The sequence below is a fragment of the Chiloscyllium plagiosum genome, unplaced genomic scaffold (assembly GCF_037043375.1).
Source record: "Chiloscyllium plagiosum isolate Xiang-an unplaced genomic scaffold, Cpla_swu_hap1 HiC_scaffold_2, whole genome shotgun sequence".
Lineage (NCBI taxonomy): Eukaryota > Metazoa > Chordata > Chondrichthyes > Orectolobiformes > Hemiscylliidae > Chiloscyllium > Chiloscyllium plagiosum.
In genome coordinates, this window is record NW_028270140.1 from 102,539,340 (window position 1) to 102,562,254 (window position 22,915).

The 22,915-nt window shown below is 38.5% G+C and overlaps 1 protein-coding gene and 1 long non-coding RNA gene across 14 annotated transcripts in view; one reads left to right on the top strand and one right to left on the bottom strand.

Annotated features, from left to right (window-relative positions):
• Positions 1-4,082, bottom strand: part of LOC148151951 (uncharacterized) — a 40,532-nt gene extending 36,450 nt beyond the window's left edge. The window contains exon 1 of the long non-coding RNA XR_015761020.1: positions 3,958-4,082. This is a non-coding gene — a long non-coding RNA (uncharacterized LOC148151951). The remainder of the gene's footprint in view (positions 1-3,957) is intronic.
• Positions 1-22,915, top strand: part of mctp1a (multiple C2 domains, transmembrane 1a) — a 643,540-nt gene that overhangs the window by 575,301 nt on the left and 45,324 nt on the right. The window lies entirely within an intron of this gene.

Consider the following 22,915-nt stretch of genomic DNA (forward strand, 5'->3'; position numbering starts at 1 on the left):
CCAGTTTATCTTTTTAATTGGCCACAGCAGGTGTTCCCAAAAGTATTGATCAAATCCAGGGGATGTTTGGCAATACCCCTTCTCTCCAGCATCTAGGTTCCACTTGATTTTTTAGGGAGGAACCAGGTATATGCAGTGGTTTATCTTGTTCTGTCCTACTTTTCATCTGAAGACAATGCTTTAATATAAAAATCTTTTTTGTTGTTTTGTGCATTCTTATTGCCTTGTGCAACATGCATCGTCAAAAATTTATGGCATGTCAGTTTAGAAAATATGTGAATGGAATAGCAGATGGAGTTTTTTAGGCTTAGACCACAGATGAATCTCATGCTGAAGTTGGAAATAGAAAAAAAAATGATCTTACAGAAGATCTTTTGTTTTCCTTGTTCTCTGATACCTACTTTACTGTGATATCTGAGTGGGCTCATTTTAATGTGAAATTAGTGAGTGACATCTCCTGGTGTCATCCTATTATAGGAGAAAGTGAGGTCTGCAGATGCTGGAGATCAGAGCTGAAAATGTGTTGCTGGAAAAGCACAGCAGGTCAGGCAGCATCCAGGGAACAGGAGAATCGACGTTTCGGGCATAAGCCTGAAGAAGGGCTTATGCCCGAAACGTCGATTCTCCTGTTCCCTGGATGCTGCCTGACCTGCTGTGCTTTTCCAGCAACGCATTTTCAGCCGTCATCCTATTATATATGAACATAGACAATCATAATATAGACGTTTCTCCAGTGATGTGATTCTGATCTTGATAGTTATTTTTATTACTTTGGCATACTGTGCAATAAATTTTAAAATATCAATAACCCAAGTGTGGTTTGAATGTTTAAAATATTTTTTCATGAATATAGGTAGAACTGGCAAGTTCAGCATAAGTTGCCCAACCTCAGTCATCCTTGAGAAGGTGATTGTGAACTGGTGTCCTGAACTGGTGTAGTCCATGTGATTTCAATGTAGAGCTATTAGAAATTTACTAAGGTAATAGCAAGATTTTAATCCAGTGATGGTTAAGGAATGACAACATTATTCCATTTCAGGATGGTTTGTGATTTGGCAAGGAATTTGTGGGGAGTGCTGTTCCATTGCATCTGCTGCTCTTAGCTTTCTGAGTGGTCCAGGTGTGAATTTGGAAGGCCCTTGCAAAGGAAAGTGCTTGTGATTATTAGGGCAGAATGTTTGGTTGGTGAAGGTTACACACAAAAGCTTAAAATACTCATACAATATTGCATTGTTCTCCTTGTAAAGAAATAACCCACTAAAATAATTCATTGGACATCAATCTTAGTCACAAATGTTGAAGGCAGATGTAATAGGAATGTGGTAAGCATCTGTATATGTAAGGAAAACGGTGGGAAAGTAGGAAAGGAAAAAATTTAGAAGCTATTACAAAAGACATTATAACAGGGCATTTGGATAAGTTAGGGTAATCAGACAGAGTCAACATGTTAGGGAAATCATGTTTAATTAATTTACTGGAAGTAAATTGAAGAAGTAACTTTTGTTGTAGAACAAAATGGGAGGTGGGTGTTGTCTTGTATTTGGATTTCCAGAAGTCATTTGATAAGGTGCCACATCAAAGATTATTGTTGAAAATAAAACCTCATGGGGTAGGGGTTAACGTATTGGCATGGATAGAAAACTGATTTAATAAGGAGCAGAGTGTAGGACTAAGGGGTCATTTTCAGACTGGCAGGATTTCATGAGTGGTGTGTCACAGGGGTCAGTGCTGAAGCCTCAATGCTTTACAATTTATATGACGTATTTGGAGAAAGGTATTGAATGTTTGGTAATTAAATTTGGTATAGCAAGTAATCAGGAAAGCTAATAGAATGTTATGTTTTACTGAGAAGGGAATTGAATGCAGGAGTAGAGAGGTTTTGCTTCAGTTATAGAAGGCATTGGTGAGATGATGTGAAGCAATTTGTCATTGTACTTATGGGAGGATATTAATGCATTGGAAACAGTTCAGAGAAAATTTACTAAAGTAATAGCTGGAATAAGCAGATTTCCTTACATGGAAAGCCAGATAGGTTAGGCCTGTATCCTCTTGAGTTTAGAATAAGAACCTGAAGGGACTTGACCAGGTGAATGTTGAAAGGATGCTTCCTCTTGTGGAAGAATCTGAAAATGGGGATCATAGTTTAAAAAGAAGGGACTGTCCATTAAAACATTTTTTTTTCTGAAGGTTGTGTGCATTTGGAATTCACTTCCTCAGAATATTTAAATAGTTTTAAAGTAGAGGTCGATCAATTTTTGATTACCAAGGGGATGACAGATGCGCAGGCATTTACAGGATTGTAGGGTTGTGATTAAAATCAGATCAGACATGATCTTATTGAATGGTGGAGCAGCCTCAAAGGTCCAAGTGGCCTTCTTTTATTCCTGCTTCATAGTCATTTGTTCATAAATGTGCTTGGAAATGTTACCCTGATAGATCAGGAAGATACACTTAAACATACCTACTTTTGTACACATGACACAGGGCAGAATTTTACTCATAAAGTTCTCTGGATGGCCTTCTTGCTGCCCTCATGGTTGTATGTGACCTGTCTGTAATTTTACAGTGGGCTGCTGAAACCAAGAGCAGTTGAGGAATCTAATTGAGGAAAATAACAGGCCAACTCTGTGGCCACTTCTTTCCTAGACTCCATCCAAAGGCTGAAGAGGGAAGTTCAGAGACCTGGATGATGGCTGGCAGGTGGCCATGTTTGGATTCAGGTGAGAAGGGTTGCTGAGCCCAAGGTTGCTCTCCCTCCCCTTATGACCTTACCACTCAGGCTTCAATATGCCTCCCTAACTCTCCAGGCCTCCCCTACCCTCCCTATTGTGAGGCCCCCAAGAAAGAAGAAAGGAAACAATGCTTTTATATAGTACTTTCTCAAATCATTTTACAAGCAATGGAAATGTATTTGTTGTTGTAAAATAGGACTGCAATTTGTACTTATACAGTGCCCAAGCTGCTTTCAAGAATATTATTAAGCAAAGGTTGGAGTAGTTCAAGTAAAGAGATTTTAGGACACAAAATAACTTAGCCCCTCTCCATTCTTTTTCTTCTCTAAAGAATAAGAAAATCTAGAGCATAGGGATCTTGTAACCAAAAAAAAATCATCAAAGGTGAACTGCATAAAACTACGTAAAAGGCCAGAATTAGAGTACTTCAAATTTCTCAGGTGGTTATGGGGCTGGAGGAGATTACAAAGATAGGGCAAAATGAGGTCAAACTCACAAATGTGTCCAGTAAACCAAAATAAACTTGTAGTCAATGTGGCATTTGTCAATATTTTTGAGATTCAGGATTCCCTATTGGGAAAGGAACGCTGCTGTAACCCAAACCATGCAGAGCAATTCAAACTCTCTCAAACTTGTTTTCATTGTAGGCAAACCCGTGCTGGTTGTTTTCATGAAATTATTAATGGAGGCCAAGATTAAGCATATAACAGAAAAACATTTTCTTCAAAAATTACATTGTGTCATGCCGGTCAGTGGAACTACATTTACTACACTTTTATGTACACCAGTTTAAGTGAACTTAAATAACCTTAGCCGGAAGTAGACTATCATTTGTGTAAATTTCTTTGACAACATCGCTACTACACTGCTGAGAAACAGTAAAGAAGCAGTATGTTACATATTTGTAAAATGTCAAGTTGATATAAGTGAATGCAGTTAATCCACAGGCTTGAGAATAATAATGCTTAAAATCACTAAGAATGAAAAATAACACTTAGAGAGCCATCATATTAGTCATTCTGAGGAAATATGTTAATAATTTCCTGTTCAAAAACTTTGCTTTTGTAGAATTGCATTCAATGTTAAAATGAGATTCTATGTGACTCATACTAAGTGATTCTATTGAATTTTACAGTCAGATCACTGAGAGCCTTAGGCTGAATGATATTTATATTTGTCTCCTTCAGGCTTTTTATTGCAAGAACAAAATGCTAATGCAACTCACCTCACTGATCAAATTATCCAGAGAATCTTGGTTTCTGACTCCCCAAAAATTGTAACTACACCATGCAAACATTGGCTTTGAGTTATGATGCCCTTAGTTCAGAGTGCAGTGCTGGAACAGCACAGCAACCGAGGAGCAGGAGAATCGACATTTCAGGCATAAGCCCTTCATCAGGAAGGGCGTATGATGCCCTTAGTTAAGTCACAGCTGTGTTATGCACTCTTTACATCAAGTATGCTATTGTTGGAAATTTACCAAAAATCAGTGAAGCATCGATTTAAGTGATTTCTGTGAAGGGTTTCTCTCTGTGAATCCGAATGGGTTTTTGCATACTGTCTTCCCAGATTAGTGTCACTACCTATGTACCACAAAACCATGGTACACTGCTGCTTCTGTTCTCCCATTCATCGTAAATGGAAATACTGCTATTGCTGGCATTGATGCAGTTTAAAAGCCCAGCCGTATCCTCAGCCAAGAGCTGGCATCTATAACTACCCTTAACAATGCACAAAGTGGGAGAGCAACCTCAAAGCAATGCTTCTCAAAGTCACATAGAGTTCTGCTGAAGCATCACCGGACTCGAAACATTCACTCTGCTTTTTTTCCCATAGATGCTGCCAGGCTTGCTGAGTTTCACCCTCATAGCTGGCATGTGTGACACTTCATTACACATACAAGTGCACATTCCTACACCTATTGCTATTTAAGAAGCAAGCTACACAGCTAATCCATCTCTAGCCTTACTCATTTTACAACCCTATTCATGGGATTGCTACTCTCTCCCTACTGCCCAGAATAGCCCAACATTCTTTTATTGTTCAGCGTGGGACCATCACATACTGTTCAAAACATTCACTTTATTCAGTTATGGCCAAAGTAAACAAAAAACAAATGGACAGAAGTTTCATTTGCCCCTGTGAATGGTAGGAACTGTTGCCTTTTTATGAGCTTTCACCTGCTCCACCATGGCCCTGATCGAATAATGGGCAGCAGTGAATCTATATTCTGCCTCGGTCAAGGGTTGCAATGTCAGCAAAGCCTACTGCCTAGGCTGCAGCACTGACCTCATCATGGGAAAATAAGATGAAGCGGTGTTATCTGGCACAAATTACATAAGTGTCTCCTTAATACATTTGTGGGTTGAGGACTAACACACTCATTCATAGTCTAAGTGGCTCCTCAGAAGCAGGGAATTGCATAAAGGTTTAGCGCAATTGTCACCTTGATGGCCACAGGGTCATCTTGCTTCATGTCATAGGAGCTACATAGCTCCATGGCAGTGTCCTGGTACATCCTAAGTGTACTTCACTTAGCTACAGGAAATTACATCAAGATTGTAAGTGTCCTGTACCTCCCACACATCCTGAAGGGAACTTCAGCTGTGGGACCTCTTAACATGAAAGCTGTTCAGTATCTGCTGGACATTGCTGCTGGTCTTGGCCTTGCTGGAACATCTGTTCCTCTCCAAGTCTCTGTCTTCATTTGGATAGAATGAAAAACTGAATGATAATATACTGAACTTAAGTATTAATGAAACTGCATGTTAAAAATTTGATATTAACCAATAATCAGATGTTAATTCATGCAAAAATTGTGAATAGGCCACTCACTCACTGCGCACAAGTAAGATCTCAGCTCGCCATTCAACACTTGTGTGGAAAATGGGGTTTTTGCTCTCGATGTTGTGGAACTCCCTCACTGCCCATCTCATACAATGTTTCTAACTTTTTCATCAAAGTCTGCATCATTCAGTGCCTGGGAAGAGTCTAACCAATGCCTTTTACTTCATTGCCCTATTATGGATTTGTGCTCCTGTAAAATAAATGAGCTGAAGAGCATGTCTGCTTTCGTGCAGACATCTGAAGGAAATAGGAAGTTCAGTGGTGCTCCTTACTTTGTTGTTGAAACCAGTAGTTGTTCAAAGCTGGACAAGCATCAGATGTATTTGATTTGCACACATGGTGGTCTGGAAAGAAAAGCATTAGTGAGTTATTTTGCTAGTATTTTAAAGTACTCTTGGATGTGAAAAACCCAGAATATTTCCATTTTTAAAATGCACTTCTATCCATGAAGAAAATTGCCTCTGGCATTATACTTTAATAATAATACATGCAGAACAAACGATAAATATAAGCAATATGAAGATGCTCTTGGCAAAAGAGGAAATTTTCTTAACCCTGTCATATTTAGTGTTTGAGCAGTTACATGAAAATCATGAACTAATAAACAACTGTAGAAGTCTGATAATGCAATGTTTGTATTGATCAGCTGTCTATTGGTACAGCTGGTATGTGCTTGTCTTATATATCAAGCTCTCTCTGCCTGTGGGGTGGGTCTCTGAGGTAACCTTTCACTCAAATGACCTTTGTACTCAGAATTTCCTAATCTAAGTCTTCAGATTTCAAACCTGGCAATTATATTGCTTTTTAATGGATTACATTAGAGAAATGTGTTGGCTTTGAGCAGAAACATATAACATCAAATCAGATCAATATCCATGGACAATTATAAAAAGAAAACTGAAATATGGAATTACAGCCTTAGTTATCTCCAGATAACACATGGAAAAATAAACTTACAAAGCTGACATAGTCCCCTGACTCCTCAGATATATTTTAATGTGATAGTTGTCAGTAAACGGAGTGTAATAGGATTACGCTAATGCTTTTTGAAACAAGAGCAAAGTTGATTTAAGGCATTGGGATATCTGATTTTCTTTACCTGGGATAAGTACATTTGAAATGTGGGAAAGAATGCAAGATTTATTATTGTCTAATACATGGACCAAGACAACAATGATTTGAAAATTGAATTAAAAACTAAATTTTGAAACATATTATGATTTGGTAGCAATTACATATAAAATTCATATTTGGATATTGGATTTGGATATTAAAAACCTAAATACTAAAATCTAAAGCTTAAACTTTAAATATTTCATGGAAACATTTTTAGATATTGTCGGCATAATAAATATAATTGTTGAACAAATCTCAAGCTCAAAAATATCTGATTTCTTCTTTCACTACATCTGAATAATTTAAATAATTCTTTACAACTCATTCTCTTACTCAGCTGTAATCGATTACTGCGTTCATCCCACCCACTCTTACACTGGAACTTTCACACAATTTAATAAGAAATCTGATTTGGGTAATGACCCCTGTAGCAGCTATTACGATAAAATTGTTTTGCCAAAATCTTTTTGTTTTGCTTTAACTTTTGAAACTGACTTATAACTAATTTTATAGGCTGACATCTAGAAGAATGTGTCTTTGTATGTTCAAACATTTAGCAAGCTTTACAAATATATCTCAGTCGAAACTCACATTTCTGACAAGGTGGCTAAAAAATGTGGCTAATGTGTAACTAGCTGATTAAACATTGAGTCTAAGCAATGAATTGTGCCACTGAAATTTAAAGTCAAGCTTATTCTAAAATTCAGGCAATTTCTTTTCACACTAATGCTTGTGATATTATCACATTTAGAGGACTATTGTTGCCTGGAAAATTATCGAGCAAGACAATTTATAAAATTAGTAGTAACAGTATATAATAATATGATAACTTCAGTTTTTAATACATTTAAAAATGCAATGTTGAATCCAAAGGAGAAATTTTAAAAATAAAAGGTATAAGTATTTTCAGGTTACACTCCACTTATAAAATGACTTAATTATAGCCAGACTTAGGCAAAACCAGTCAAGAATTATTGCCTTGGAAATGATCAAGTGGCAGAAATAGCCAGTATGAAGACAAGGCTGTTCAACAAATATTGTAAGATGGATCCCAGGATAATTAAAGATGTAAATTACATTCGGTGTGCAAAATGAGCAATTGAAGTATGGCAATCAAGGGATATTTTTGACAACATGATAATCTAGAAATAACACAATATTTTGATGAATGCTGGATGAAAGCCAATGCTTTGTATATTACTGCTGCTATTACTCTGATTGAGAGATGGGCACAAATTAATGAACGCAAAAGAGATCTTTTTAGTTTATGTTTTTATAAATTCCATTACCCTATATCTATAAAAATTATTGCTTTATGTTTATATGTGAAATAAAATTGAGCTGCCAATTCAGTTTTGCAAAAGAAACACCCAACACACGCTACTCTTATTTTGTTGTTTCTATACTCTTGCATTCATATCACATTATGGAAAAAAGTAACTGATGTTGGTATCACAAAATTAAACTTACACAGTTAAATATTCATTAGTGCAACATGTGTTGCTAATTGAAAACTTTTTCAATGTCAGTTTTTGCTGGAGTGGAAGTATTTGGAAGATGCTGTAATGTATATGCAACTTGCAGCAACAGGAAGCAGTAGCGATGTGACACCAGTTGACAATGACAGTCTTGTCCCTATGGTTTTCAAACTGATAAATTGCTGTGTTGCTTTTCATTGGAATTAACATTCTACCTCCTCATCTTTCTCCTCCTTCCCCCACTACCTGAGTACTTAAAGTCATCCTGTTTTGTTCAGTTTAAAGATTCTAATTGGCTTGACCTTTAAAGGTACTGAAAAATTGCCATCTGTTACTTATATAATAATTTTCATTTCCAAGTAGTCAAAGGTTCCTGCATGAAATTGAATCTTGACACATTTCAGTAATCTGTTAAAGTAAAATCAATTGGATACCACAAAACAGATTTCCTGCATAGTATTTTCATAACCAATGACTTTATTCATTCCCATATCTCCATTTCTCACAAAGTTGATTCCACATATTGTCTTCCATGATCAGTTGACAAGAGGTGCCATTTTACAATTTATGGACAGGAGATGTTATTACTAGCTTTTCCATCACCCTGATCAGGAAAGAGCTCAGCTTGTCATGCAGATTTATCTAGCAACTTGATGAAGGAGTCTTAAATTTTATTAAGATCTAGTTTGGAACCATCTAGTTTGGGCAACATTTTTTAACAATGAACTTCTCTGACTATATTTTTCATAATTTTCCATATAATGTTTAATGATACTAAATGACAGTGGATCCACATGTATTATTATTATTAATGCTGATTTATTGGAATAAGTCCTGGGTTGCTGTAATTACTTGTTTCCAATGTCTTAACCTCCTCCTCAGGCTTTCCAGTGATCTTCAAATATAAGCATGCAACCTCAATTCTTTATGCATGCCTTTGATTAGGAACATGGCATGTTGTTCTGATCTGGGTTCCCTACTGCAGGAGCAATGCAATGTGAGCATATGAAATTAAATTGTTGATATTAAAGTACTTCACAGGTTTTCCCCCACCCCTTTTATTAAGGGGATTTATTAAGGCAAAAAAAATCAATCTTATAAAGGAAAAACAAGTTACTCAATTGAGGAAATAATTTAAATAAGACATTTTTGTATCTTGATCATATTCTTTATTTTCTGAAGCTTTTGCATCACTGGTGAGTTTTCCTCCAGGCCATATTGAGAGGTGAACTCTATTGGAATCTCAGCATAAATAATTAACAACTCAGAGAGCTGAAATGAGATAAAAGAGCTCATACACAGGAAAACAATAGGTCACTTCCTTGCAGGTGTCTGCTAGCACTCATTCACAACGTGCAGGCCAGCTTCCCTCTCATGACAGGCTGAAAACACCGTTCATAATTGGCTGCCAGGTGAAATACAGATAAGCCAACACTCATGGATGTGTATGGGAAAAGGAGTCAGTTGAAAGGGTTTCAGTGAGGTCTTGCAAGTATTCCAATTATCCAATTCATCTGACTCATTTCTTTCTTCCTAACTCCCTTCTTCTTTATCAACATTTGAAGATATGGGTATGTAAATCTAATCTTTCCTCTACCAAACATCTTCCATAACTATTCGATCATAAAACATAAGGGGAGAAGTCGGCTATTCAGCCATCAAGTCTGTTGTGCCATTCAATGAGATTGTGGCTGATCTGTTCATCCTCAACACCACCTTTCCTGTTTTTTTTCATAACCCTTAATGCCCTTCCTGATTTAAAAATCTGCTTACCTCTGTCTTGATTATACTTAACAGCACAGCCCCCATGGCCATCTTTGGTAAAGAATTCCACATATTCACTACCCTCTGAGAGAAGAAATTCCTCTTGTATTGAATGGGCGATCATTTAATATAAGATTGTACTCTCAAATCTCAGACTCTCACACAAGGGGAAATAATGTTTCTGCATCAATCCTTCAAGTGTCTTAAGAATCTTGTATGTTTCAATAAGGTTACCTGTCATTCTTCTATTCTTCAGTAAGTACAAGCCCAACTTATTTTGAGGATATGCGCAAGGATCATTAAAGCCATCTGAAGTGTGGATCATGAAAATGTATGACTCCTCCTGCTGGCAATGTTCTTAAGTTGTTCTTTCACATCAACCTCCAGTTCAACTTCAGTCATCTTTCTCTCACATAATCATGACTCTATCTCAATCTACTTTTTTACAGGTAATAAATCATTAGAATGGAAATGACAAATGTAACTATTTTATTCAAAAGGGAGGGAGGAGGAAGCAGGAAACCACAGGCTAATTAGCTTTACATCTGTCATAGGAAAGGTGTTAGAAGCTGTTTTTAAAATGTTATAGCAGGGGTTTAGAAACATTCAAGGTAATCAGGGTTATACAGTACTTTGCTGTGACTGCATTTTTGTGTCCTGTGCACATTATTAGCCCTGAAGGATGCTAATTCAATGGAAACAGTTCAGAGAGGATTTACCAGATTAATAGCTGGAATGAGCAGTTGTCTTATGAGGAAAGATTGAACAAGCCAGACGTTATCCACTCGAGTTTAAAAGAGTAAAAGATGGCTGAATGGAAACATATTAGAATCTGGTAGGTCTTGATGGTATGGCTATGGAAAGGATGTTTCTTCTGCTGGGAGATTCTAGACCTAGGGGTTACTGTGGTTGCTCATACAAGACCGAGATGAGGAGAATTTGTTTCTCACAAAGAATTTTGGATCTGTTCCTCAAATGGTGGTAGAAGCAGAATCTTTGAATATTTTTAAAGCAGAAGTAGATAAAATTCTTGGTAAGCAACAGGGTGAAAGATTACCAAGGATAGGCAAAATTGAGGTGTACTCTTATTGAAGAGTACGACAAACTCGAGAGGCCTAGTGGCCTATTTCTACTCCAAGTTCATACATTCATATTTCTTCTACTGACTGCTGAAGCTGAATTTTGCACCATGAAAACTTTATTCTGGACTGTCATCTAAGAAACAATTCAGTAGCATTCTACTACTAGTAGTGTGAAGTGTGTTGCAATAAATAAAAAAAATCTGCATAAATAATGTGCTGCCTCTGTCCACCTACATTTCTATGGTTGCAAAGATAATAATTGCAGCCTCTTTCTTTTCCAGCTTGACAAACCCTACAATGTTTCATTCTGATTTCTAGGCACAGTGGCACAGTGGTTAGCAATACTGCCTCACAGCACCAGAGACCTGGGTTCAATTCCCGCCTCAGGCAACTGTCTGTGTGAAGTTTGCACATTCTCCCCGTGTCTGCGTGGGTTTCCTCCAGGTGCTCCGGTTTCCTCCCACAGTCCAAAGATGTGCAGGTTAGGTGAATTGGCCATGCTAAATTGCCCATAGTGTTAGGTGAAGGGGAATGTGTCTGGGTGGGTTGCTCTTTGGAGAGTCGGTGTGGATTTGTTGGGCCAAAAGACCTGTTTCCACACTGTAAGTAATCTAATCTAACCCTGGCCAAAGATAGCTTCCCATTAGATTTTATTATTAAAGCCATCTGAAGTGTTGGTCATGAAAATCACACAGCAACTGTGATCTGAACTGTTCTGCAATTGCAACTCTGGCTCCTCTCAAAACACCTCCTTTGTCAACTGACAGCTCAATCTTAATGGATAAAAAAGGCCTGATTTCCAAATACAGTGTCTGTAGTGGCCAACCATTTATGATGTATTTGTTCATCCTTAACAAGATATCACTTTGATTGTTTTGTTTTAAGAAAATGTGAAGAATGCACTGATAACCAAGGCCTACTAATTTTACCAATTGCTCCATTTATGTAAATGGTGATTCAGCTACCAATGCAGCCAATTGCTCCTCTTTAGAACTATCAACAAAAATAAAAGAAACATCAATAGAACTCAGTAGAAAAGTTTTATTATGTACAAAATGTATTCTTAAAGCACATGACAAACCCAGGTCAATATCTAAGGCATCACATCTTCTTACATCCTTTTAAACTGACAAACAGACACACTCTCACAACAAAAAACAAAAAATCGTCTCTGCAGGGATCATGGGATTTTAAGAAAGGCAAAAGGGAACAAAATAACTCCTGAGGGCCAACAGTCTCGAAACACAGACTAAAATCTGACGTCTTTCCATGAGAGTGAAAAGCGCAGCAGGTCAGGCAGCATTCAAGGAGCAGGAGAATCGACATTTCGGGCATAAGCTTTTCATCAGGAATAGATTTTTCCATGTCTATTGAATTTATTGTCAATGAAGCTAATTGATGATATATGTCCATTTCTGATTCTAACCAATTAAGATTTGAGTTCTTGATAATTGGTCAGAGTTCATTACTTCAGGTTTTATCACTTGGACAGCAATATTAGTACATGGATGCTCTATCCATTTGTCAAGGACTTATATTAAGAAACGGGATTTAGAAAAGAGATTGCAGTTTCTCAGTTGTCGCCTTTATTTGTTGATAGCTAGGTCTAATACAGAATTCCAAGATGAGAGAGTTGCTTGGCAAGCATGAGCAAGGAATCCCCGTAGTCCTCTCAAAGTTAGATTGTCCTCGCAACTAAAGCAATAAACCCAAATTCCTACCTCCTTTAAATTTGCTAAACTGCTTCTCCAAAGTCATTCAATTTCTAATAAAACAGCATGCTGATAGTACACATTAAATTGTTGGCTTCATTTCCAAGAAACCACATGGTATAACCCCACTTAATCCAGAGAATGTCCAAATAGTGTAAAACCTTTCAGTATTTTCCAGATATTCTTTAAATACATAATCTTATAAACTATTATTTGACCATCTGGTAATTTTGCTACTGTTGAGTGGTTGCCAAGGCCACCTTCAAGGATAGTTGGTTTGGGAATTGTGTCAAACATGGGCTAAATCAGGGTAAGATTAAAAGACATTCTTCTCTAGAAAAGGCAACTGGATGGGTATATGACTAGGCCCCCATGGGCCAAGTGCTGGCAAATGGAACTAGATTAGGTTAGGATATCTAGTTAGCATGGACAAGTTAGACTGAAGGGTCTGTTTCCGTGCTGTACATCTCTATGACTCAATGACATAGGTGAATCAATTTGGTGTTGACAAGACTTCATAGAAACATAGAAAATAAGAGCATGAGCAGGCCACTCAGCCCTTCATGCCTGCTCTGCCATTCATTATAATTGTGGCTGATCATCGAACTCAGTAACCTATTCCTGCTTTGTCCTCATACCTTTTGATCCCTATAGCCTAAAGAGTTAGCCTACTCTTACTCCTTCTTGAAAATATTCAATGCTTTGGCCTCAACCATTTCCTGTGGTAGAGAATTCCACCGGCTCAACAGTCTTTGGGTGAAAAACAATTCTCTTCATCTGATCCTAAATGGCCTACCCTATATCCTTAAGCTATGACCCATTGTTATGGACTTTCTAGTCATTGAGAATATCCGTCCTCTGTCTACCCTGTCTAATCCTGTTTGAATTCTAAGAGTTTCACCTTCATTGTTCTAAACTCCAATGAGTTTAATCCTAAGATATTCAGTCTGTCATTATACATCAGTCCTACCATCCCAGGAATCACTCAGGTAGATCTTTGTTGCACTCCCTTCATAGCCAGAACATGCTTCATCAAATAAGGAGACCAAAACAGCACACAATTCTCAGGTATGGTCTCCACGAGTCCCTGTACAATTGAAGCAAGACATCCCTGCTGCAGTACTCAGATTCTCTCGCAATGAAGGCCAACATACCATTGGCTTCTTCACTGCATGCTTCATCTGTATGTTTACTTTCAGTGACTGGTGTACAGAGTCCCCAAGGTCGCAATGCATCTCCCCCTTTCCCAATCTATTGTCATTCATATAATAATCTGTCTTTCTATTTTAGCTACTAAAGGGGATAACCTCACATCCACATTATATTTTATCTTCATGAGTGTTATCTTTTGCTAGCAATAGACTGTAAATTTCAGATTATTGAAAACTTAGTTTGAGTATGGATATGAACTACAAAAAATGAGTGTTTTGTTTTGGGTAATAGTAAAGTGTATAAAATCAGAATTCCAACCCAAATCATCCTCCAACATGGCAAAAGTGATTACTGCAGATGCTGGAGATCAGAATCAAGAATAGAGTGGTGCTGAAAAAGCACAGCAGGTCAGTCAGCATCTGAGGTGCAGGAAAATCGATATTTCGGGCATAAGCCCTTCACCAGCACCACTTTAATCATCCTCCAACATATAGTCCTTTTGTGTAAAAGTGGTCTGCGACCACAAAAAGTTCCTTCGTGTTTCCTGACAGTTGCAATGACTGCACTGATCTCTACCATTCCAACTTCCAAAGTTGGAGATCAATTTAAAGAGAATGTGGATATCTCTTCAGGCCCAGACAGAAACACAGAAGCAATACAATAAATGCCACCAGCTCAGCAGGGCAGAAATTATGCAGATCATTGAGCTTCTGAAGTTGTGATTATGATGTACACTCAAATGCTCTCCTGCAATGGTCACGGTCATTTTGGTGTTCTGCTGCACTCTCTATCTCTGTCTCATGCCTCTCTAGAGAGGTGTGGTCCTTGTGGATACCAAGGCTCTGGAAGGAGAGAGCTCACCAGGGAGGTGACCAAGGTAAAGGAAAATGAGTACTTGGAAGTACAAGGAGAAGAGGCTGAGCAGAAACTGCCCTTGTTGTACAACAATGTAAAAATCGACTAGGTAAAAACAATGACTGCAGATGCTGAAAACCAGATTCTGGATTAGTGGTGCTGCAAGAGCACAGCAGTTCAGGCAGAATCCAAGGAGCTTTGAAATCGACGTTTCGGACAAAAGCCCTCCATCAGGAATAAAGGCAGTGAGCCTGAAGCGTGAAGAGATAAGCTAGGGGAGGGTGGGGGTGGGGAGAGAGTAGCATAGAGTACAATGGGTGAGTGGGGGAGGAGATGAAGGTGATAGGTCAGGGTGGAGTGGATAGGTGGAAAAGGAGCTAGGTAGGTCGGACAAGTCCGGACAAGTCATGGGGACAGTGCTGAGCTGGAAGTTTGAAACTAGGGTGAGGTGGGGGAGGGGGAAATGAGGAAACTGTTGAAGTCCACATTGATGCCCTGGGGTTGAAGTGTTCAGAGGCGGAAGATGAGGCGTTCTTCCTCCAGGCGTCTGGTGGTGAGGGAGCAGCGGTGAAGGAGGCCCAGGACCTCCATGTAAGCAAATGTGGCTGTGGTAGCGAGTTTGTTTCACGACATGGTTGAAGAGCTTCAGGGCAGAGGAAATGACCTGGGAGTTGCAGTGGGAGAGGGACTCCCTGAGATTCTTGTAGAGAGAGGAGGAAAACTTCTTCAAGGCAGGCATCCTTGCAAGAGGATTTGCAGTAGGGTTAAAATCGACTAGGTAAAAACAATGACTGCAGATGCTGAAAACCAGATTTTGGATTAGTGGTGCTGGAAGAGCACAGCAGTTCAGGCAGCATCCAAGGAGCTTTGAAATCGACCTATCGGGCAAAAGCCCTTCATCAGGAATAAAGGCAGTGAGCCTGATTGTAATCCTGCACCTTCCATGAAGAGAACTTGCCTATTTGTGGCTTCCAACATTAGTTCCAGATTTGTATCCCTGAAATAAAGGTCTGTCCTGCCAGGGATGCCAGGCTTCCAGGTCCCCTGTGGCATCTTGCTTCCCTCAGGTGCAGTAGATTTCTCTAACAGGAGAATCAGTAGCCGCAATCTATATCAAATAAGGGCTCAGCCCTGAACCTTAATCAGTTTCCTACTAGAGGCAGATTTCTGAGCCAAAAATGAACCTGGCTCTGTTTCCCACTTCTCTCGTAATTTCAGCATGTGGACTATGCATGTTTTGTAACGCACTTTAAGGATGATGCCTGGATCTTCAGAGTACAGTGATCGATTGGTATGCCATGAATGTAATGAAAACAAGATGCCAATGTTGGGTTTCAAGGAGTGCATTGTTGGCAGATTTTCACCAGGTGCAATCATTTTTCCACTGAAGTTCATAGAGCAATAGGTCAGGTTATTTTTGTAAACTTCTTTCCTATTCTCACTGTCACATTTACTTAGTTGGAAATTAGAAATCTTGACAATATTTTTGAAGACAATGGAAAATAAAAATGGAGCTAATGAGAAAGCAGCTGTCAATTCATGATCATGTCATTTCATATAGCTGGTTATGACAGTTTCACTGCATTATAGTGTGCATAACTTAGAAATTGTTTATATGATTCATGCATTTGAATCCTTTAATTTCCTTTGTGTTTCTTGGTTGCAGAGAGTCAGATTTGTAGCATTCTGCTATTTTCTCATTTTATAACTTGATGACCCTGTCTTTGCTGTAATTGCTCTCACCTCTCTAATTTACATTGACTCACTGATTGAAATGATCAGCTCTATTACAGAAAACAGACACGCTTGTAACACAAAACTATTCAACATTGATTCTTTTACTTGATCGTAATTTTGTTACTAAATTGAACCATAAAAGAATATTTGGCTAATACTGTGTCACTTCTGTTGCTGTCACTTGAAACCACATTTGAAACAGCAAGATCCTCTAGATATTGCTCTGCTTTATACTTACTGCTAATATTTGTTGCTTGCCAAATATTACATTACAAATACAATCTGGCTTCAAGCTTAGACTCCAAATAATCAAATGTTTTCTATGCAGCATGTCAAGTTGGAGGGATTGGTTGGGAATCATTCAGAAGTAAAATTTGTTTGTTAGCTTTGATTTCGTTGTCTAAAACAACATTTTCCCGTATCCCTTTTTACTGCTGAATGTCCTGACAGAATGGAAGTGTGCACATAGTTGTCAAAGCTGGATTTTAAATACTATTCGAAGCCTGAGCGAGACAGATTTTTAGTAAGGGTATCAATTACTATAGGGAAAAGTCAAGAATGTGGAGTTGAGGATTATCAGATTAATCATGATTTGGAGATGCCGGTATTGGACTGGGGTGTATAAAGTTAAAAATCACACAACACCAGGTTATAGTCCAACAGGTTTAATTGAAAGCACACTAGCTTTCGGAGCGACGCTCCTTCATCAGGTGATAGTGGAGGGCTCAATCCTAACACAGAATTTATAGCAAACATTTACAGTGTGATGTAACTGAAATTATACATTGAAAAATTGATTGTCTGTTAAGCCTTTCATCTGTTAGAATACAGTGATAGTTTCACTTCTTTCATGTGTAAATCACAAAACGTTTTTTAAAAAAGTTGCATTCTCGGGTTAGCTGTTAACAATGCTGTTAGCTAGACAATATGTTGAAGGTGTTGGCCCCCTGTGTTCTCTGTCTATGCCATAATGTTTAGATTGATTCTAATCTAAAAAGCGAGATAACGGAGTTTTACATAAATTCATGCAGTTTTTGAGCTCAGAGTTCTACGTGAATGCATGCAGTTTTTGAGCAAAGTACAATGTAACCCTGAAAGCACACAAAATATATGTGTGCATGTGGGTCTTTGTCTGTCTATGTATGTGTGTCTGTCTGGGCTGGGGTGTGTGTGTGTGTGTGTGTGTGTGTGTGTGTGTGTGTGTGTGTGTGTGTGTGTGTGTGTGTGTGTGTGTGTGTGTGTGTGTGTGTGTGTGTGTGTGTGTGTGTGTATGGTGAGTGCAGAGTGTCTTAAGTCTGTGAGGGGGTGCATATGTGAGTGTGGGAGTGTGTGTGTCTGTAAGGGTATGTGTGGGTGTCTGTGTGTCCGTGTGAATGTGAGTGTGTGTGTAGGAGTATCTGTGTGTGTGTGTGTATAGTGCAATGGTGGTCACCTGTAATGTGACATGAACCCAAAGTCCCGGTTGAGGCCCTCCCTATGGGTAACGAACTTAACTATCAGCCTCTGCTCGGCCACTTTTCTCTGCTGCCTGTCCCAAAGTCCACCTTGGAGGGTGGTCGCCCGAAGATCCGAGGCTGAATGTCCTGGATCACTGAAGGGAACCCTCCTGTCTGTTGATTGTTGTGCGGTGCCCATTCATCCGTTGTCAAAGCCTTTGCTCAGTTTCCCCATGTACCAGATTAATCATGCACTCATTGAATGACCAAATAGACTCACTGGGCTGAATGCCTTACTTTTGCTCCTTTGTCCTGTGGTATTAATATGGAACTCCCAGAATGTTAGATATAGCAATTGAGTTATGGCAATGAGAGAGAATATCAAGAGATGGTCACTGGCTGACATTTGTATGGCATGGATTTTATGTCATGTTTTGAAATTGAAATTTTGATTTTAGCAATGAGTAAATGTAATCATATTGCAAAATTAGAACACCTAAACATTCCCAATGGATCAATTGATACATTCACAGCAAGGTGCAATGCTGAGCCATAGAAACTGGCAAGATCTCAAATTTGATACATCATTTAAGGTGTAATTATAAAGGCTAATTACTACAAGGCCTAATTGTTCCTAACTGTGCTTCAGCAACGATTACTTGGGGAAGACAGGATTGGACTTTAGGTATGATGCTCCCACAGTCAAATAGCCTTCCAACATTTTCTGTTCAAGCTCATGTATAAAAAGTGGTTAGCTTGTCCTTGGAACCAGTAGCATTGGTAGATGTTGAGGGGAATAAAACCAGAAAACTATTGAAAATAATATCACAAATCTCAACATGGGACAGGTGTAAATGGAGAATAGTCAGGCAGCACCAGCATTGACTGCTACACTAACTTCAGTACAGACTATATTAATTACTATTAAAACTAATTTAACCAGTGTGAAAGGAATGAAATCAGATGGATCACCTGGCATTGATTTAAGCGCCAGAAACAATGCAAATGCAGTCCTGTCAACCCTACAAAGTCCTCTTTACCATCATCGAGGGTCTTATGCAAAATTGGGAGAGCAACTTCATAAAGTAGTCAAGCAACAGCTTACAAACAATGTCCCAGACACAGAAGTGACCTTATAGAGGTTTATAAAATCATGAGGAGCATGGATAGGGTAAATAGACAAGGTCTTTTCCCTGGGGTGGGGAAATCCAGAACTAGAGGGCATCGGTTTAGAATGAGATGGGAAAGATATAAAGAGGACCTAAGTGGAATGAACTGCCAGAGAAAGTGGTGGAGGGTGGTACAATTACAACATTTCAAATGTATCTGGATGGGCATATGAATAGGAAGGGTTTAGAGGGGTATAGGCCAAGTGCTGGCAAATGGGACTACACTAGGATTAGGTTAGGATATCTGGTCAGTATGGATGAGTTGGACCAAAAGGTCTGTTTACGTGCTATGCATCTCTATGACTCTATAGCCATCATTGCCATCTCTGCATAAGTCCTGTCTACTGGCAGCTCAGACTCACCAGAGGTTTCTACCCCATGTTATATAGTTGAGAAGAGGTTTTCCTGGGAGTCCTCAACATTAACTTCAGACCCCATGAAATTTCATGACATCAGATCAAACATGAGCAAGTACACCTGCTGATCACCACCCAACTCTGGCTGATGAATGATTGCTCTTCTGTATTGAACACCACTTGGAGGAAGCAGAGGATAGCAAGGGAACAGAAGGTATTCTGGGTGAATGACTTCAATGTCCATCAAGATGAGTGGCTCAGTAGCACTATCACTGATTGAGCTGGCCGATAACTACCAGACTGGAGCTCTAGGAGCCAACAACACAAAAAGAAAATGTACTTAATGTAGACCCTTACAAGTCTACTGGTCACATACATGGCCATCCATGAGTATTGGTAGGAGTGATCACTACACAAAGTAGAGACAAAGCCCAGTTTTCTTACTGAGGATGCACTCCAGCACTATGGTGATATTCTTCACTCTATTATTGCCATCAAGATGCAATTTCCTTTCTTGCTTCATTCAGTATTCTTGGATGCATTTTATCCACTCAGTCACAAAACAAAGCTGTGGCATGACCTTTGGTTCTGACATAAAGGCCTTAATTTTTTCTAATGAACCAAATCTACAGGAGCACTGGAATCTAATTCCAAATGAAAGAGCATTATTATTTCATGAAAGAAGGACTTGCATTTTAGTTGTTTCTTTCATAGACATATAAACATACAGGTTATGAATAAGAGTTGCCATTCAGCCCTTACTGCACCATTCAATTGGGTTGTCACTGATTTGACTGTTGGCTCAACTCCACATTCCTGCTCACACCCAATAAGGTTTGATTTCATTGTTAGTCAAAAATCTATCTAACTCTGCCTCAGAAGTATTTAATGACCACACCGCCACCACTCTCTGGAGAAGAAAGCATCACATTTAAAGATTTTTCAGCATTTTGGTACAAAATGAAACAAAATATATTTATAGAACACATTTGTTAAAATTTAGGATTCACACAACATCCCAATCTAGAACTTTGTGTTAATTTTATAATTTATTAGATTTAGATACCCTACAGCGCAGAAACAGGCCCTTCAGCCCAACAAGTCCACTCCGACCCTCCGAAGAGTAACCCACCCACTCACCTACCTCATGGGTAATTTAGCATGGCCAGTTCACCTGACCTGCACATCTTTGTGGGATGGAACCGGAGCACCCAGAGGAAACCCACGCAGACAAAGGGAGAATGTGCAAGCTCCACACAGACAGTCACCCAAGGCTGGAATCAAACCTGGGTCCCTGGGGCTGTGAGGCAGCAGTGCTAACCACTAAGCCACTGTGCCACCCTAATCCATGATGACAACACTGTTTGCATCGACTGAACATTTTTCGGTGGTTTGAAATATATTTTGTGATTTCACTTATTTTTATTCACTTACCTTAAATGGCATATGCATGATGGTTTTTTAAATTTCCAGTCAAAGTGCTTCTGCAAATCTCAAAAAATTGTCGAAGTCACACGTTTTCTGAATTGCCATCATAATTTTTCCCATTTCACTTGTCTTTGCAATATATGAACCACATAGATTACTGTGATTTAAAATACTGAACAATTACTGAGGTGAGATAGCTAATGGTGGTACTGATTAAGGTGTGAATCTATCTTCATTTGATTTAAGTTGGATTTCCACATTGTGTGTTAAAGTGCAAATAGCATCCTTCTTTCAAGAGCTAGAGGAAGGCTTGGTATTACAAGCATGAACTCGCCCAACACTTGGAAGCAAGATAATTGGGTAACTGTAGATTCGCTTCACACAGTGATTAAACAAGTAGTGATTGCTTTCACCATTTTGTGAATTTACTCTTAACTGACTTGTGATAAACTGCAAGTTTCCTAAATGAGATAAAGTATGTTGCATGCTTTCTCATACAGTCAAAAGGATTGATGAATAGTGGAATGTGGGTTTTAAAATGTATCACAAAAGGTGAATTATTTTGTATTAATCTTCCTTGCTGCTTATTTAACTAAGTCTCCTCACCTCTATCAATAAAATTAGCATTAATAGCTAATTTTGTCATGAGGTGTTGCTGCACAGCTGCCTTCTGAAAGGATTGACAGAAAATACAATTAATTGGTTGAAAGGTGCCATTGCACCATCTATACACAATAAGTGAAAAGAATAGCATTTGTTAAGAATGTATATTATTAGTGTTAGTTTTAATAAATGTAGAACATCTGTCCTTTTAATGATGTGGTGAAGAATAAATGAGAAAGGTTAATTTGTCCTAAAAGTTGTCAGGGGTCTGTGTGTTTCAAACTGATGAATGTTTTGGGACACATTATAATGACCTTAAAAACACCGATTCTTATCCGACTAAGCCTGTGAGTTATTTTAATATGCAGTTTTCTCTGAGGTTTCTGACACATTAATACTAATGTTATTGGCAAACATGAGGGGTGCTTAAGCAGTTCTCAGTAATATTTTATCTCTTTTATATGCCTTTGTGCAACAAAAAGTTCCTTTCGAATACTAAGTGGCTAGTGCAGCTTATGTTTCTGTTCATGTTCTGTAATAAATGACAGTAGAATAGAAAATGACAGCAATGAATTACAAGGCAGTAATTTAGTCAGGTATTTCTAGTAATATTATAAACTGTAAGGAGACAAGTTCATGAAGGTGGCACGTATATGAAAGTAGATATGTCATGTTTGTGATGTGATATTATTACAATTTTTTTTTTATTTCTAGGAGCAGTGGATTAGCAGAAAATGAAAATATTTTACAATATGTATTAATGATAATTTAGATGTGTAGAGAAGTTATATCACTTTACGGCAATTGATGTTAAGTCTGAAATGAATGTTTCAGTAGTGAGTTTTACCTCCTGAACCTCAAAGTTGAATTTGAGTTTTCCTAGGTAAAAACAATGACTGCAGATGCTGGAAACCAGATTCCGGATTAGTGATGCTGGAAGAGCTTTTGCCCGAAACGTCGATTTTACTGCTCCTCGGATGCTGCCTGAACTGCTGTGCTCTTCCAGCACCACTAATCCAGAATTTGAGTTTTCCTGCCAAGTTAACCAAGTTTTCCTGCAATTAAGATCTTATAGAATGAAATACATTCCAATTAGAAGACTCTAATTAAACATCGAGATGCAGACCAGTGACACAGTATGTAAGAATATTAATGTATTGTTTTAAGGTATGTTAGATGGCAATGATCAGGAAATAACAGTTCAACTAAGTGTTTTTACTTTCAGTTAAAGGTGGCAGAGACAATATCCAAGCAATGCTGCCATGCACCATGGCTGAAAATACTGGAACCTTCAAAGTGCTATGTCCTGTTTCTCATCCTCAGTGCATGCTCATTGGCTATAAGTCCTGAAAATGGAAATAAAAGTTACAATGTGTGACTAACCTGCTTCTAAATCAGGTGGCAACTTTGTACTGTCTGTTAATTTGTAAAGTTGCTGCATCCAGTCA